The sequence below is a fragment of the Pinus tabuliformis genome, chromosome 4_2 (assembly GCF_031772625.1).
Source record: "Pinus tabuliformis cultivar Carrire ecotype Pingquan chromosome 4_2, CPIR1, whole genome shotgun sequence".
NCBI classification, from domain to species: domain Eukaryota; kingdom Viridiplantae; phylum Streptophyta; class Pinopsida; order Pinales; family Pinaceae; genus Pinus; species Pinus tabuliformis.
This window is the reverse complement of record NC_142304.1, coordinates 289,834,915-289,855,229: the sequence shown is the minus strand read 5'-3', so window position 1 is coordinate 289,855,229 and position 20,315 is coordinate 289,834,915.

Below are 20,315 nucleotides of genomic sequence, written 5' to 3'. Positions count from 1 at the left end.
ATCAAAACTGAAGAACAAAGCAAATGGAGGCTAAACATAGAACAACATGAAAAATATACAATAAGAAAACATAAATTAGAGGAAATTTCAACCTAAAAGTGGCCTCCTAATGAAATAATAAAAAAAATAAGAGTTATGAATTTTGGAGGGATTGAAGAAGAAAACTACATTTTTAATTGTATTTTTGGCATATCTCCTTTTAATTTTACTTAAATTTGAAGTTTATACATTCATTGGATGTGGAATTTCATTCTACATCTAACGAGTACCCATTATGCATACTTTTGAGAAGATCCACATTGATAAAAATTGCAGATACATTAAAAAGGTTTTTTCAACACACTTTTTTAATGTATCTTTAGTTTTTATCACTGTGGGTCTTCTCAAAACTATGCATAATGGGTATTCATTGGATGTGGGATTTAATTATACATCCAACAAGTGTCTACACTTGAAATTTCAACAAACCCATAAGAAGATAAGCCAAAAATACAATTAAAAAAAGTAGCTTTTATCCTTTTCCCTCCAAAATATTTACATGTACCTCTTTTTAAATTTAAAGGATTTTGATTGGTTTACATATTTCGACATGGAAATGACATGAATATTTCATGGACACTTTTAGACTGAAACTTCCTATAATGAAAATGCAGAGATTCGATGGAGAGAAGGATAGAGGGTGGATGCAATGCAAGGGAAACTAAATGCAACTAAGCCTACTCCTAACCTAATTATCTAGAAGGTCAAGGCTAAGTGTAATGAAATTTCCAATGTATACCGTGCTATACCACACTTCTTACAAAATTCTTCAAATTCCTTACTACAAAACTTTCCACTGTTATCTATGATCAGCACCTTTATCTTCTTCTCTGTCTGGTTTTCCACCAGAGCCTTAAATTCTTTAAACCTGTCAAAGACTTCATATTTCTTCTTAAGGAAATATATCCATGTATTCCTTGAGAATTCATTTATAAATGATACATAGTACACAGACTTACCCAGTGATGGAACCTTCACATCTCCAAACACATCACTATGCACAAGCTCTAATATATGTTTTGCCCTCTTACCACCAGAGGGGAAACTCACCCGATTCTACTTCCCATATACACAATTTTCATAGAAATCAAAATCCAGAGAGCTATTACTCATGCCTTCTACCACACCTTTACCATGAAGTATTCGAAGGCCCTTCTATCTAATATGTCCAAGCCTTTGATGCCACAGCATGGTCTTCTCTCCAGAGACCACTAGATTTTCTGCTCCACTTTCAAGAACCACAAAACTGTTGCACCCATCAACAACCGTGCTACCTTGTAGCTTGTACAGAGTTCCAATATAAACTCCCTGCATCAATACCAGTGCTCCCCGAACCATCTTGCAGGTATCCTTCTCAAACACTATTTTTTACACCTACATCATCCAACTTGCTTACAGAAATCAGATTTCTAGCTAATGCAGGAATATGCAGAACACCCAGAAGTGTTCTAACCCTTCCACCTTGAAACTTCAACTTTACTTTTCCATAAGCAATGATTCTAGCTTTCCTATCATCCCCTAAGAAGACATCACCACCATCGTATTTCTCATACTCACAGAACCTCTCTCTATGGGGAGTGAAGTGAAAGGATGCACCTGAGTCAATCAACCATGCTTCATGATCTACATGTGTACTTGAAGAAGCCAAGTACACATCCCCACCTTCATTTGAGGTGGTTTTTACCTCTGCAGAAGGAGCATCATTATATCCCTTTCCTTTATCAGTAGCCTTAGATTAACAATCCCTTTTGTAGTGCCCTTCCTTTCTGCATTTCCAGCACACCACCTTTACAGGTTTTCCTGGAGATTTAGATCTCCCTCTAGATTTAGATCTCCCACTCGATGACTTATTTTTGTTTCTGTTATGGGACCGTCCTTGTACAGACAAGGCATCACAATTCTGGCTCTCCATATTTTTCGATCTCATCTCCTTCATCAGTGAGGATGAGACTATTTCATCAAACTACAAGGCAGTTGCATTGCTACCTATTGCAATAACTAGACTATCCCATGAATCTGGTAGAGAACACAATAAAATGATGCACTTATCTTCATCTAAAATTTTAATATCAATAGATGCTAACTGAATTACCACAGTATTAAATGCATTTAGATGCTCTGCCACCAAGTCTCCATCTTTCATTCTCAGGTTATACAGCTTTTTCCGCAGGAACAATTTACTCACCATAGACTTAGATTGGTACAAAGTCCCTAACTTGTCCCACAAAGCCTTCACAGTAGCTTCTCTTGATACATTCAGGAATACTGAATCTGAGACACACAATCGTATTGTGCTCTTTGCCTTCCGATACAACTTCTTCCATTCTTCATCGGACACTCCCATTGGTTTAGTATGTAGAAATTTTGAATAATATGACACATATTCACAGAGATTATCCTGATTATACACTTATTCGCGGAACATGCATAATACATAACCTCCTCTATGTTGATCATCAATTTACAAAAGCAGAAACATTCACAGGCGTACATAGAAGCATCAATCACACATATCAACACAGTATTTTCCCAGGGAAAGCATCTCGCTGAAAACCCCAACTATCTGTATATTATAGTGATTGAATCATGTAACAATACATAGTACAATACTCCTCACAAGTACGCAGTACTATCTCCACATGCTACACACAATACAGCTCAGATCTGATCTCCAAATCTATTCCACTGCTTGCCTGCCTCCACAGCTCAATACCTGCTCAAGAATGAATGAGAATGGTTTACCAAACTCGTATTTCACCTCCAAAGAATCACTCACACTATGTTAGACATGAGCAGAGGCTATAATACTGGGCAAATACATGAGCAAACTCATTGGCAGACTCATTCCCTTAATTTTGCAAGATCTGATGCACAACTATAGTCACAACTGATAGCAATCTGATTCTCTAACACCTGTCCCTACTGAACTGAACATGCACTGACATGCAATTGAGTTAACCGATGTATTCTGTAGTTGTATTATGAGTTAATAATTAGTTTAAAAACTCATCATTAGTCTATTTGCAGTTAGACTAACTACAACTAGTTTAACCAAGTCAAACTGAACACAACTCCATCAACTCCACAATCAACTCCACCAAACTCAACTGATTGAGTTCTAACTGAAGTCATGCATGAAACAACTCAACTAACTCATAAGAAAAGCGTACTTCCTTCTGACAGCTGCATGGGCCACATCTGTAGCTCAAACTGAAGTGCTCCAAGAGAATAAGATCAATTTTGTAGTCCAAATATTATTATGAAACAATAATATTTGACTTTTCTATTTTGGACAGCCAGTCTAAAAATAGACTTTGATCACTCCTGCTATGATCACTTCTACTGTGGTCACTCATACTGTGATCACTCCTGCTGTGGTCACTCCTGCTGTGATCATCCCTGCTGTGGTCACTCCTGCTATGATCATCCCTGCTGGGATCCAAAAATAGAACTTGCGCCATAATTTACCTGTAGGCCCACTTAGTGAAGGCGACTCTTTTCACTAAGCTCCATCATCTTGTTGTAATCTCAACATTCCCTCTCAACAAGATATGGATTATCAGCAACCCCTATCCTGCCTCGATGGTACTCAAATTTGCTCCTGGTGAGAGCCTTCGTCATAATATCAGCATCCTGATCCTCCATTGGAATGTATGAAAGCAACATGATCCTCCGCTGCACACAATCTCTTATATGATGGTACCTGATGTCCTTGCTGCCATATACTCGGCCTCTTGAGCTCCCTGCCCAATCTGCATCCTCCTGTCTGTACCAAGATCCATATCCCGATGTGCCTCTCAAGTAGCGCAATAAATACTTGCCTGCCTTCCAGAAGAGCTTGGTAGGCTTAACCATAGCTTGTGAAAGCTGGTTAACTGCATAGCATATATCGGGTCGTGTATTGACCAAATACATCAGCGACCCCACCAACTGTCGATAAACAGTGGCATCCACTTCTTCTCCCGAAGTGGCATCCTCCTTCCTCCAACCTCCAGGAAGAGGAGTATTAACAGGCTTGCAGCCATGCATGTTGAACTTCTCCAGTATCTCTCAAGCATACTTGCCCTGAGAAACAAACAGTCCACCACTGCGCTGCCATATTTCCAATCCTAGGAAATAGCGAAGGAGGCCCAAATCCTTCATCTCAAACTCTGTAGCAAGATCCTTCTTGCATGACAGTATCAACAACTCATCACCCGTTAGAATCAAATCATCAACATACATTACAATGATAAGCAACTTACCCTCCACCACAATCTGGTATAGGTTAGGATCCGCCTCGCTCTTGGAGAATCCAAGTCCTATGAAATAGTTGTCTATCCGTGTGTACCAAGCACGTGGTGCTTGCTTCAACCCATACTGCGCTCTCTTTGGCCTGTACACATGCGACTTGCCGCTGAAGACCTCAAAGCCTTCGGGTTGCTCAATGTACACCTCCTCCTTAATGACTCCGTTGAGGAATGTAGTCTTCACATCCATCTGATGAATGTGTCATCCCATCTGCGCTGAGAGAGCAAGAATCATCCGTATGGAAGAATACCTTGCGACAGGTGCAAAGGTCTCCTCATAATCGATCCCCTCTATCTGTGAAAAGCCTCGGGCAACAAATCTTGCCTTGTACTTCTCCACACTCCCGTCAGCTGCCTGCTTAACTTTGTAGATCCATCTCAAACCCACCATTGATTTCCCTTTCGGTCTAGGAACAAACTCCCATGCACTGTTTCTGACAATAGAATCATACTCTTCCACCATGGCGTCTACCCATGCGAGATCCTCCATAGCTTCCTCGAAAGAGGATGGCTCAGTCACAACACACTTTCTCATAAGAGCCATGTATCCAGTGTACCGATCAGGTGACTATCTCTGCCTGCGTTGGGCTGTAGGTGGTCCTACAACTTTCTCTGCATCTTGAGCCAGTCGCTCAGCTTCTGTCAAGCGCTTTCACCCTCTGATGGTTGGCGCTGCATGAGTGGTCTCTTCCACTCCATGAACCTCGTCCTGTGGCTGATCCACATCCTGAAGCTCATCCTTAGGAACTAATAGCTCCTCATTTGCATGCAAGTGTAGCTCCCTCTCAAGCGAACACTTCATGGCTTTCTCCTCCTGAAATTTTATATCTCATCGCACAACAGTTTTACCACTGTCTGGCAAATACACACGATAGTTGTGGGGCGTATCAGTGTACCCCAAAAATATCCCAACCTCCGCGGTCAGCTCCAACTTCTTCTTTGCATCCTTCGTCACATGCATGTAAACGTTAGCACAAAAAATCCTCAAATGAGAAATATCAGTCTTCTTACCAGAATAAGCCTCCTCGGGTGTACTCATGCCAAGTATCCTATGAGGACAACAGTTCTGCACATAAACTGTTGTATTGCATGCCTCCGCCCACAAGTGAAGGGGTAGGCCCTGATCATGCAACATTGCTCGTGCAGCACCCACAATCGTTCTGTTCTTCTGCTCAGCTACCTCGTTCTGCTGTGGGTTATGGGGAGCTATGAGCTCTCTACGAATCCCTTCTGCCTTGCAGAAATCCTTGAACTCGTCCAAGATGTATTCACCACCATTATCGCTCCTAAGAGCCTTCACCTTCTTCCCTGACTCCTTCTCGACCAGTGCTTTGAATTCACAGAACTTTGAATATGTCTCGCTCTTCTTCTGCATGAAGAAGATCCAACACTTACGAGAGAAATCATCAACAAAAATCACATAATACATGTGTTTTGTTGTCGAAGCAACTGAGAAAGGTCCACACATGTCTATGTGAATTCTCTCAAGGATCTTCGTGGCATGACTATCCTTATCGTGAAATGTGGCTTTCACAAACTTCCCCAAAGTACACCCCTTGCACTGATCTACCTACGCAAGTGTGCCTTTAGGAAGCCCTGTAGTGATCTGCTGCAGTATCTTCAAGGCTCCATGGTGAAGGTGACCCAATCTCCTGTGCCACAACTCGCCATCATCCCGGCTCACCAATCCTTCTGCCTTGCCTGCCATTGCTGCACATCCATCTACATGCAACTGATAAGGGTTCCTCACTCGAACCCCTATCTTCCGGGTCTCACCAGTTGTCTTGCTGCGCAGGAAGGCCTTTCCCTCGCTGAAAACAACATCATACCCCTTGTCTTCTAACATCACCACTGAGATGAGATTCTTCTTCAACCCTGGAACATGCATGACTTCCTTCAATACGAAGGGTTTACCAGACTCCCTCTCAAAGGAAATGGTACCGATACCGGTCGCAATGTATCTACCATCATCGCCCATCTCGATGTGCACTCCAAGATCTTTGTCCTCCAGATCAGAGAACAAATCTCTATCTCCCGTCATGTGAAAATACGCACCACTGTCCAAGAACCACATCGATCCCATCACACTTGAAACCAAGCATGCGATCAATGAAAAATCAAGCTCAAACTATGAGGCTAGAGCCTCTCCTGCTAAAGACCCAGCAGCATGCTTGTTCTTCTTCTTCTGCGGACAATTAGTGGCATAGTGTCCATGCTGGTGACAGTGAAAACACTTCACCTTGGACATATCCTGCTTCTTGCCTTTCGCACCAGACTGAGAAGCTTTCTTGCTCTTCTCTTTCTTTGCTTTGGTAGCCAAAGCGCAATTTTCTTCATCAGATACCTTTGATGAAGATCCATTCTCATACTTATTGTTTCTGAGTTTATCCTTGAGCGCTAGGTCGCTCTTGCTTTGGAATAACATTTGCAATCCATTGAAATACATTTCAACAACACTACTGCAAATTCGATTTCCACCAGCTCAAACTCAACCACTTCCGATCTAAAATTCGTGAGAACACAATATTTCTCGTACAGAGATTGACTGTATGGGCATTCACCGGATATCTCACCTTCCAAAGGAAGGATGAATCCAAAGGCTACCTGGCCTGATTACAGACTCTGCCTGAAGAAATAAAATGTAAACACTTCCTGAATAGTAGATCTAATGATCAACAGCTCTGATACCATGTAGAACTTCTTCTATAAATCAGCTCGCTCCGATACCATGTAGAAATTTTGAATAATATGACACATATTCACAGAGATTATCCTAATTATACACTTATAAGCCGAACATTCATAATACATAACCTCCTCTACGTTGATCATCAATTTACAGAAGCAGAAACATTCACAGGCGTACATAGAAGCATCAATCACACATATCAACACAGTATTTTCCCGGGGAAAGCATCTTGATGAAAACCCCAACTATCTGTATATTATAGTGATTGAATCATGTAACAATACATAGTACAATACTCCTCACAAGTACTCAGTACTATCTCCACATGCTACACACAATACAACTCAGATCTGTTCTCCAAATCTATTCCACTACTTGCCTGCCTCCTCAACTCAATACCTGCTCAAGAATGAATGAGAATGGTTTACCAAACTCGTATTTCACCTCCAAAGAATCACTCACGCTATGTTAGATGTGAGTAGAGGCTATAATACTGGGCAAATACATGATCAAACTCATTGGCATACTCAATCCCTTGATTGTGCAAGATCTGATGCACAACTATAGTCACAACTGATAGCAATCTGATTCTCTAACACCTGTCCCTGCTGAACTGAAAATGCACTGACGTGCAAATGAGTTGACTGATGTATTCTATAGTTGTATTATGAGTTAAAAATTAGTTTAACAACCCATCTTAGTCTATTTTCAGTTAGACTAACTACAACTAGTTTAACCAAGTCAAACTGAACACAACTCCGTCAACTCCACAATCAACTCCACCAAACTCAACTGATTGAGTTCTAACTGAATTCATGCATGAAACAACTCAACTGACTCATAAGAAAACGTACTTCCTTCTGACAGTTGCATGGGCCACATCTGTAGCTCAAACTGAAGTGCTCCAAGAGAATAAGATCAAGTTTATAGTCCAAATATTATTATGAGACAATAATATTTGATTTTTTTATTTTGGACAGCCAGTCTAAAAATAGACTTTGATCACTCCTGCTGTGATCACTCTTGTTGTGGTCACTCATACTGTGATCACTCCTGCTCTAGTCACTCCTGCTGTGATCATCCCTGTTGTCGTCACTCCTGCTGTGATCATCCCTGCTGGGATCCAAAAATAGAACTTGCGCGATAATTTGCCTGCGGGCCCACTTAGTGAAGGCGACTCTTTTCACTAAGCTCCATCATCTTGTTGCAATCTCAACATAGTACCCGGATCTACCACGATCCACTAATATTTATCCACCAACAGATCCTCCATCTTGAGTTTCCACAACTCAAAACTCTGACCATTAAATTTCTCGATCTCTATCTTTCCACTGATCACCATCTTCTTTCACCACCAGAATCGATCTCGTAGATCTCCCACTGAACAGGGTCTACCACAGGCCCGAGCAAAACCCCTCAGCAACAAAGGCATCCCCTTGAAGCCAAAACATCTCTGCTACCAAATGTAGGTTTTAACCTCGTACATAAATTACCTGCATGTGAATTCTAAAACACATAAAATAAACAATGCGAGAGCATAACACATAAAATACATATACACAGAGATTTTCCCCTAGATCCCAAAACCGGGACTACCAGCTTGATTCGTCATTATGTTTCTTTCAATGTTACAATACATATTTATACATGTTGAAGCATACAATACCATGGTCCAAAAACCATCACGTCCAAAACCATGGACCAAAAACCATCGCATCCAAAAACATGTGCGAAAATCATGCACAAAACCATAGGTGGGTCCGCCCAACCTAACATAGATTCCAAAACCAAAATTTTCTAGGGCGTTGCCCCGAACCCCATAGAGTGGGGTTACCTGCACCCCTCAAACCCCCTGTGACCCCCCCACTGCGCAATCAGTGCAACGAAGAGGGGGCTCCGCCCCCCTTCTAACCCCCTGGTTAAATATGGGAGCTAGTCGTGGAAAGAATATAACACAACCCAACAAACCTAATTATCTAGAAGGTCAATGCTAAGTGTAATGAAATTTCCAATGCATCCATCATTTTTCCCGACCTGCAACAAAAAATACACAAGTAATTAAAAGCAATATAAAACAATGTGCAATAGAAAAGATAAGAACTTTGAAAAGTTGCACAACTAACAGAAGGTATGACCAAAAGGACATTGTATACCAACTAGTTTGAGCCAGTTTCAAACTTTACCTTGTTCTTTGAAATTTTGATTACACAAACCTTGTAGACTGCTTGTGAATACACATTCATCTAAGCTCTTAGTTCTTTCAAACATTAAAAAGGATCAAAACTTATTATTTACAACAGAGCTTGCTAGGTAAGATTTCTATAACCATTCACTGATTGGATCTCGATATTGATAACAGCCACTTTGAAGACCGTGATAATGATGAAGAGATAAATTCTTAGTTAAAACATTCAAACTAGAAAGATAATATTTGGTATAATGAACATATTGGTTGATTAACATACAAGGTTCTCGATTCTCTATTGGTTCCCTTTGTGTCCAATTACAAGCTAGACCATCAACATGAAATCTTAAGGTACTAACAATTGTTTACATCATAGAACCAAGACACCAATTAGGATACTAAGTTGACAAAAAATTAGAAACATATGTAAAATAAAACCTAGTGTTTGTATCAACACGAGGGTTTTGGTACGCTGAATGACTAAAACATTTTCACACACTCAAGCAGCAAAATTGCGTAAGGAAGATAATTGACTTCAAAACATACACAAGAGAGATGAGAAGGTAATTGGATTCAGAAGGTTCTAACAGAGAGGAATCCTTCAACACAAAATGACCTTTATCTTGATAATCAAAATGATAGGCTTTGAAGTTGTGGGGATCCGTGAAATATGTTCTTTGCAACCCTTAGTATAATACAAGGGATTCACATGAAAGGGTACTAACCAAACAAGAATCCTTTATCTGATCAAAAAGTCTATCTTGATCATCAGTAATATTAATTTTGAAATGCCGAATGTCCTTTAAGGGTAAACTCACATATAGTGGAAGAATGTTAAGGAAATCATTATGAGTGAAAATATGGATCCAACTTAGTTCAGAGATCTCAAGAGGAATGTGAGGACCTGACATAACCATTAGTAGGGGCTGAAGTGCCTCAACTTCCTAACAGGTCTTAGAATCTTCTAATGGTGAGTCAGCAAATTTGGGAGGCTTAGAAAAATCAACAGGTAGACATGAACCACTATCATTTAATGTATCAATGAAAAAATCGTTAATGCCATTGATTAGATCGGATGTATGATTAAACACATCAGATTCTTGATGGATAGAGAATTTAAATGCATTGATCAAAGAATTCCCTTGATTAGATGATGTAGGAACATCTTCCTCCTTACTTACAAAATATTTACAGTTGAATAGATCATGAATAATAGATTCAAACTTTTTAACCTTTGATTATAGTATCACACCATCCTTCACCTGATTGCAACCATGATCAGACGGATAAATATCCAATGGGTTTAGGGGTTCTGCTAGTGTGACAAACTTATCAAACATATATGGGTATAATGAATAACTTGCTAGGGACAAATAAAGATTGAAAGACTCGAGAGGAGGAGGAGTATTTGTACTTAAATAATATTGAACTTGAAAGAAAAATAGATCAACATCATTGTCATCAGTATAATGGTAAAAGATAGGCATACCAACATGACACTTATATTGACCAGGATCTTCCAAGGATTAAAAAACCTTACAATTCACCACTTCATATTTCGCATCCAAGGATGTATGAATTAAAGAGGATTTAAGATCATTATGAATTAAAAGAACATCCCAATTCATAAATGGAGATTGTAAACTATGAGAAACAGATTCTAAATCAATACCTTGCAAATCCAAGCCCTTATAAGAAGAGAATATATCATTTAATATACTTGAATGTTCACCGCCATATGTGTTAATGGAAGCTAGGATTTCATGGTGAGGGTTATCCAAATTCTCAAATCAGATGCGAGGTTTAGAGTCATTTGAAAGGTTATCAAGGTTAGAAGATCAAAGATCAACCAAAAAGGAAAGATTATCATATTGAAAGAGGGTGGCAAGATAAGGCATACCTTCAATGATTTTATCCTCTACATGTGAAATACAACTATCTCATTCTTCATTACTACTTGAAAAAATAGGTTGAACATCATTATGAGTTATAGTTGAAATAAGTAGTTCATGAAAAAAGGAATCATGGAACATAAGTAGTAGAGGTTTCATATTATCCGTAGAGACAATCAAGTTTTCATTTGGATTAGATTCAATATTGGACTTATGTACATTTATATGATCTTGAAAATCAAAGGGATCAACTTTGATTTTGGGCTCCATGCGATTACTGAACCATTCCAAGTTTTATTTAGTAGTATGTGGATCATAAAAATTTGATGGAGGTTGAATGAAAAGATCAATAGTTTGATTTTCAAATTTCCCAACTTTAAAATCATCACAAGGGGGCACCCAAATTGGTACTGGAAAAGGATGGAAAGGAACAAAATGAATAAAAGGTTCCTCCTTAGAAGATTTAGGTATCCCATGGTTAGAAAAGGTTGGGGTGAGAGAATCATTTGGGGGTTCAAATTCAAAAGATCTCAAAGAGAGTAGAGTAAATTTTTGAAATTTTTCCATAATGAAATTTGAATCATTAACTCCCTTGGGAAATTCACATAAAGGTGAAGAAATCGATTAAGAAATCCTTTGTAGATTCACCAGATTCCATTCTAAGTAAATCAATTCTATCACATACACCTTGATAATCATACCTATCAAAGGCTTCATGAAGCTCCTTAATAGGTTTCTTGAGTTAATGGATAGAAGCAACAGGTAACGTATGGCACCATTTCTTAACTCTACCTTCAAATGTGAGGGTGAAAAACCTAGCCATGGAATATTTACAATGAATTCCATTAGAGAGAGAAAAATGCATAAACTGAAATAAGTGTCCAAGGACAGTAAGTTCACTCTCGCCATCGAATTTGAATTGAGACAAGTCATGAATGATTTCCGCAGGGATGGTAAAATCAAGCTTCTTATAAAAACATCCTGGGATTATTATTTTGGAAAGAGAATTTAAGATAAGAGATTCAAAACAAACTCAATGGGCACAACTTGTCATTTGGCCCTCCTTATAGCTCTAAAATCTTGACAGTGTTGGATACTGTCAACATGTAGGGGGTCTCCCTGATGTGAATTTCCAATTACACCTCATATGGTTTGGATTAGGAGCCCCCATCTAAAGTATCGGCCCAACCACCATAACACAAAGGTTCATCTTGGTTTCAAAGGATAACATAAAATATTATCAACATAAACCTTGAATAAAAAAGAAAGTTAACATTGTGAAACACCAATTGCAATGTGTAAAAGGATACCTTCATGAGCGAGATACAAAAAGTGAGTCTCTAGAAGGAAGTAATAGTACTAACCTAAGAGAGACACACAAGAGCATAAAAATATTCGTTAAAAAATAGTTCACATAATGATTGCAAATCGAATACAACACACATTCAACAAGATAAGTGCCAAATCCAATGAAATAGTTCAATTTCTCCAATACATATGAACACAACATATACCGTAAACATCCCAAGAGTAGTCCTAAAAAATTTGTGATAAATGCATGAATATGCGTTGGCTCATTGAATTTAAATTAGGTGAAATATCCAAGTACACAGTTACAATGATGAGGCACTAGTTCCAGTAGTGGAACATTAAGTCACTTCTTGTTTATCCAAAGAATAGTTTTCACTCTTATGCCAAGTAGAGAAGCCAAGACTAGCTCTCCAAAGCCTAAGCCTCCAAAATTCCTCTGCTTGAGTTATTAGGTTACTTTTATAACAAGAGGAATGGCATTTCGTCTCCTCGTGACTCTTGGACTATCGTCAGACTCTTGGACTTTTAATATGTCCTTTGGACTTTTGAACAAATATTGAACTTCTAAATGTCTTTTGGACTTCTTTGTATGACTTGTAGACTTCTATAAAACTCTTTTCCATACATGACTATGTGACTTTTCATATTCCACATATGACTCTTGGACTTCCACACATTACATTTTGTCCTTTTCCTTGAATAAACATCATTGAATTCCACATGATGATGTGGCATGATACATGGACATGTATTGACCATTATGATGACACTTGTACAAGTTACAACTCGACAATGATGACATGGACCTCATGATGAGGTGGGAATGTCAATTTGTCTTCCTTGTTGCTTCATCTTGCATTCTTGATGGTAGATACTATCTATGCTTCATTTTCATGAAATATATGCTTTGTTTCATATCTTCACCCTCCAAAGGGTCTTTGATCAATACCAAAATCCTTTGAGCCATTATGAAATGTCTTCTTTCAGTCTTGGTCCATGATCTGCTTCATGTCCCCATGATAGCTCTCACTTGTTCTTCTTCTCCATAGTTGTTTCTTTATGATTCCTTCTTTCTATATTATTTTAGCATTACCTTGTCATGCTAGGAAGGTAATCCTGCCAATGAAAATCATCCATGACAAAGAAAAATTAGTCCTAAAAGCATCTATTTTATGATTACCTAACTTTGGAAATGATTAGCTCGTGATATGCTTGTGAGAGGGTTAAAAGAAGAAGGCTTGATTAGGAGGGCACAGTAAAACTCATCAAGGAACTAGGAATATGAAGTTCTTCAAGTGAAAGGAGTGTGCTCAAATGAAGGCTTCAGGCTTCGTTATTGTGCCATGCACCCTTCAAAATAAGTATGAAGGCTTCATTCTTCAAGAGTGCGCCATGCACTCAAAGGCTTCAAGGTTCGAGAGTGTGCCATGCACTCAAAGGGAAGGATGAAGGCTTCATGTTTCATGAGTTCACCATGTGCCTTAATACTTTGTGCTTTGTGTCGGAAACAATGATAATACTGAGAGGGGGGTGAATTAGTAATAAGGATAATTTTAAACTTTTTATGCCAATTTACTTTTCTTATTCAAACTTGGCAACCATCCATATAATGACCAACAACATGTAATATAGCAGCAAATTGAAATCAACATACAAGCATACACACCATGAGCATCACACACATGAGACACACAGTTTTTCACGTGGAAACTCTTTCCGGAAAAAACCACCAAGATTTTTGTTGTTATTGATGTAAAATAAGAGCATCTACTCTATTACATTAATATTTTTTGTGAGCGCCCACCCACAGGAAGCACCAACTCCCTTTGATTATTTTCTAGCACTAGCTAGCAGGAAGCACCAACTCCCTCTGTTTGTAGACACCTGTCCAGCTTACCAGATGCACCATGTGAGGCACCGACCTCATGGATTTGTTGCAAGAACCAACTTCCATCTCCTTGGATTTTTGCAGGCACCAACTTGCAGGAGGCACCTGTAGGTTTTAACCCCATACAGAAATTACCTACATACAAATTCTAAAACACAGAAAATAAACAATGCGAGAGCATAACACATAAAACACATATACATAGAGATTTTTCCCTGGATCCCAAAACTGGGACTACCAGCTTGATTTTTCATTATGTTCCTCTCAATGTTATAATACATATTTATACATGCCAAAGAATCCAATACCATGGACCAAAAACCATCGCGTCCAATACCATGGACCAAAAACCATCGCATCCAAAAAACATGTGCGAAAATCATGCACAAAACCATAGGTGGGTCTGCCCAACCTAACATAGGGTCCAAAACCAAAATTTTCCAAGGTGCTGCCATGGACCCCATAAAGTGGGGTTACGGGTACGCCTCAAACCCCCTGTGACCCCTCCCCCACACTACACAACTGGTGCAACGAAGGGGGGCTCTGCCCCCCCTCTAACCCCCCAGTTAACTACATGGGCTAGTCATGGAAAGAATATAACACAACCCAACATTCTCCCACTTGTTATTTTCTTTCCACACAGGGCCACAAGAGAGCTTGGTCATTTTTCCAGCCCTGAAACACCCATTGTCTATCTACACCAACAGAACTTCTCAGAGCTTACAGATGTCAATGCATCTGCAGTATTCTTCAAAGTGCCCACCTTTACCAACAACACATTTTTTTCTTCTATCATATCCCTCACAAAGTGATACTGAACTTCAATGTGCTTTGTCTTTGAATGATATGCAAGGTTCTTTGCCAAGAAAATTGCACTTTGGTTGTCACAGTCTATCCTTATAGCTTCCTGTACTAACGCCATACTTGAACACAATCTCTGCAACCAAACTGCTTATTTGCTTGCATGAGTGGCTGCCATGTATTTTGCCTCTATAGTTGATAGTGCCACTACATATTGTTTCTTACTCATCCAAATGACTACACCTTCAAATTGGTTAAACACATACCCACTTGTAAATCTTCTCTGATCCAGATCTCCAGCCTAGTCAGCATCAACAAAGCCACGAATATCCAACATTCTGTCCAATCCTGGTCTTCCTTGATAGCACAAACCATAATCACTAGTGCCGCGCAAATAACTAAAAGCCTGCTTCACTACTGTCCAATGCTCCTTCCCTGGTTTTCACATAAACCTGCTCAATACTCCCACTGCATGTGCAATGTCTGGTCTAATATAGACCATTGCATACATTAGGCTACCGACTGCACTTGCATAGGGAACACGGGACATCTCCTCTTCCTCTTCTTGTGTCTTGGGACACTGTCCAGCAGATGACCTCACACATATAGGAATAGGAACCTTCACCGGTTTACTATCCTGCATATTAAACCTCTGCAGTATTGTCTCGACATACTTCCTCTGGTTTAACCAAAGCTTCCTCTTTTCTCGATCTCTTTTAATTTCGATGCCCAAAATATAGTTTGCAACACCAACATGTTTCATGTCGAATTTGGAGGATAATTGGGTCTTCAAATCCTGGATAATTTATTTGTCATTTCCAACTGGCAACATATCATCCACATACAAGACCAGATAAATAACATGGCCACCAATTAATTTAAAATACACACGGTGATCTTCTTTGCTTCTAGTGAAGCCAAGTCCCCGTATAAATGTATCAAGTTTTTGATACCACATCCTTGGTGACTGTTTTAACCCATACAGAGACTTCTTTAACTTCCATACCAATTCTTTCTTACCCTTCACTGCAAAGCCTTCAGGTTGCTTCATGTATATTTCCTCTTCCAGATCCCCATGAAGAAATGTTGTCTTCACATCCATCTGTTCTACCTCAAAATCAAAAGTAGCAGCAACAGATAAAAGTAATCTAATAGAAGTTACCTTGGCAACAGGAGAAAAAATATCACCAAAATCAATTCTCGGCACCTGGGAATAACCTTTTGCTACCAACTAAGCTTTGTCTTTCTCCACCTTTCCTTCTACATTTGTCTTCTTCTTAAACACCCATTTGTTGCTAATGGGTTTCCTTCCAGCCGGCAACTCCACAAAATCCCAAGCCTCGTTTTTGTGCAAAGATGCCATTTTATCAACCATGGCCTCTTTCTAGAGTTTTCCATCCTCTGAATCTACTGCTTCCTTCACAGTTTTGGGATCATCATCAGTAATAGATAAAGAAAAATTTGAACAGAAAGTAGATGGACTATACCTCTCTGGCTGCCTTCTTTCTCGAACTGATCTTCTTACACCCGGAGTTTGAGGCTCTTCATCTTCTGATTCCTCCTTTTCTATAGAGTTTGATTCTTCCTCCTTTAGCTCAAACTCTATCTTCTCAGGTTCCTTTGGTTCGACTTCATGTTTAATAACATCTTTTACCTCTCTGAACACCACATCTCGGTTGTACACAACCTTCCTTGTTGATGGATTCCAAAGCTTATAACCCTTTAAACCATCCTTATACCCAACAAATATGCACTTTTTAGATTTACTATCCAACTTGGTTCGTTTCTCCTTTGGAACATGTACATATGCATCACATCCAAATACCCTCAGATGTGAAAGAGAGGGTTTCTTACCAGTCCATACCTCTTGTGGAGTCTTATCCTCCAATGCTGATGAAGGTGATCTGTTGACCAGGTAACATGTTGTCTCCACCACCTCTGCCCAGAATTCCTGTCCTAACCCGGCACCACTGAGCATGCTTCTTGCCCTTTCCATCAACATCTTGTTCATTCTTTCTGCAACTCCATTTTGCTGAGGTGTATATGGAGTAGTCTTCTACCGTTCTATACCACACTTCTTACAGAATTCTTCAAATTCCTTACTGCAAAACTCTCCACCATTATCTGTCCTCAACACCTTTATATTCTTCTCTGTCTGGTTTTCCACCAGAGCCTTAAATTATTTAAACCTGTCAAAGACTTTAGATTTCTTCTTAAGGAAATATATCCATGTATTCCTTGAGACGTCATCTATAAATGATACATAGTACACAAACTTACTCAGGGATGGAACCTTCACAGGTCCAAACACATCACTGTGCACAAGCTCTAATATATGTTTTTCCCTCTTACCACCAGAGGGGAAACTCACCCGATGCTCCTTCCCATATACACAATTTTCACAGAAATCAAAATCCAGAGAGCTATTACTCATACCTTCTACCATACATTTACCATGAAGTATTTGAAGGCCCTTCTATCCAATATGTCCAAGCCTTTGATGCCACAACATGGTCTTCTCTCCAGAGACCAATAGATTTTCTGCTCCACTTTCGGGAACCACAGAACTGTTGCACCCATCAATAACAGTGCTACCTTGTAGCTTGTACAGAGTTCCAATTCGAACTCCCCACATCAATACCAGTGCTCCCCGAACCATTTTGCAAGTATCCTTCTCGAACACTATTTTTACACCTGCATCATTTAGCTTGCTTACAGAAATCAGATTTTTGGCCAATGCGGGAATATGCAGAACACCCAAAAGTGTTCTAACCCTTCCACCTTCCACCTTGCAACTTCAACTTTACTTTTTTGCAACCAATGATTCTAGCCTTCCTATCATCCCTTAAGAAGACATCACCACCATCGTATTTCTCATACTCACAAAACCACTCTCTATGGGGAGTGAAGTGAAAGGATGCACCTGAGTCAATCAACCATGCCTCATGATCTACATGTGTACTTGAAGAAGCCAGGTACACATCCCCACCTTCATCTGAGGTGGTTTTCGCCTCTACGTAAGAAGCATCATCAGATCCCTTTCCTTTATCAGGAGCTTTAGATTTACAATCCCTTTTGTAGTGCCCTTCCTTTTCGCATTTCCAGCACACCACCTTTACAGGTTTTCCTAGATATTTAGATCTCCCTCTAGATTCAGATCTCCCACTTGATGACTTATTTTTGTTTTTGTTCTAGGACCGTCCTCATACAGACAAAGCATCACCATTTTGGCTCTCCATATTTTTCCGTCTCATCTCCTCCGTTAGCAAGGATGAGACTATTTCATCAAACTGCAAGGCAATTGCATTGCTACCTATTGCAATAACCAGACTATCCCATGAATCTAGTAGAGAACACAACAAACTGATGCACTTATCTTCATCTGAAATTTTAATATCAATAGATGCTAACTGACTTACCACAGTATTAAACGCACTTAGATGCTCTGTCACCGAGTCTCCATATTTCATCCTCGGGTTATGTAGCTTTTTCTGCAGGAACAATTTATTCACCAAGACTTAGATTGGTACAAAGTCCCTAACTTGTCCCCCAAAGCCTTCACCATAGCTTCCCCTGATACATTCAGCGATATTGAATCTGAGACACACAATTGTATTGTGCTCTTTTCCTTCCGATCCAACTTCTTCCATTCTTCATTGGACACTCCCATTGGTTTAGTACCTGGATCTACCACGATCCACTGATTTTTATCCACCAACAGATCCTCCATCTTGAGTTTCCACAACTCAAAACTCTGACCATTAAATTTCTTGATCTCTATCTTTCCACTTCTCGCCACATTCTTTCACCACTAGAATCGATCTCACAGATCTCCCACTAAACAGGGTCTACCACAGGCCCAAGCAAAAATGCTCAGCAACAAAGGCGTCCCCTTGAAGCCAAAACTGCTCTGATACCAAATGTAGGTTTTAACCCCGTACAGAAATTACCTTCATATGAATTCTAAAACACAGAAAATAAACAATGCAAGAGCATAACACATAAAACACATATACACAGAGATTTTCCCCTGGATCCCAATACCATGACTACCAGCTTGATTTTCAATTATGTTCCTTTCAATGTTATAATACATATTTATACATGTCGAAGCATCCAATACCATGGACCGAAAACCATTGCGTCCAAAAAACATGTGCGAAAATCATGCACAAAACCATAGGTGGGTCTACCCAACCTAACATAGGGTCCAAAACCAAACTTTTCCGGGGGACTACCCTGGACCCCATAAAGTGGGGTTACAGGTACTCCTCAAACCCCCTGTGACTCCTCCCCACTACACGATCGGTGCAACGAAGGGGGTCTCCGTCACCCCCCGCCCCCCCCCCCCCCCCCCAACCCCCCCCCCCCCCCAACCCCCCCGATTAACTACGTGGGCTAGTCGTGGAAAGAATATAACACAACCCAACAGCACCAACCCCCAAGCCTTCTCAAGAACCCACTAGAGAATGGAAGCACCAACTTCCTATATGTAGGAACCAACCCACAGACAAATAAGAATTGAATTTTCTCTGTAATTTGGCAACCACTTTTCCTAATAACAACTTTTTTCTTTGCTCACTCTACTCACTCTGCACACTCTGCAACAATCCACTGATCTACTCAACAACAGTCACTCATCACCATCCATGCATCTTTGTCCTCTCTGCTCTTCATCATCATACATAAACTCTCGGCCTTTTGCTCTCCAAGGCACACACACAACCCTCAGCCTTCTATTCTCCATAATGCACACTCATCCTTTTTCACATCACAGGCAACTTCTGCCTTTACTCACAGTGCACAGGAAACTTTGGCCTTTCTCACAAAGTGCACAGGAAACTTTTGGCCTTATGCACAGATCGCTCCTCCTAGGGTTGCTTTACATCTGCATAGGATCCCTTGACCTCTCTCTCTAAAGAACAGGCTCTTACTCAGCCTAACACAGCATAGCACTAACACAGAGAATTTTCCACTTATCTCTCTGGCCACTATGTTTCTTCCCCCCCACCTTTTCTCATCTGAGCTCCTAGGTTTTTTTACTCTATTTTCCCCCTAATCGATGTTGCCACATTAACATGTGTCCATACTGCAAACTATACCTCGACATGGCTCTTCCATGTTGTTGTTGCATCTACCACTGCATTAACCATGAGAATGGGAACTTTGACTGTTTCTCCATACTGAGAATGAAATCTCAGTCCACCTACATACTCCAACC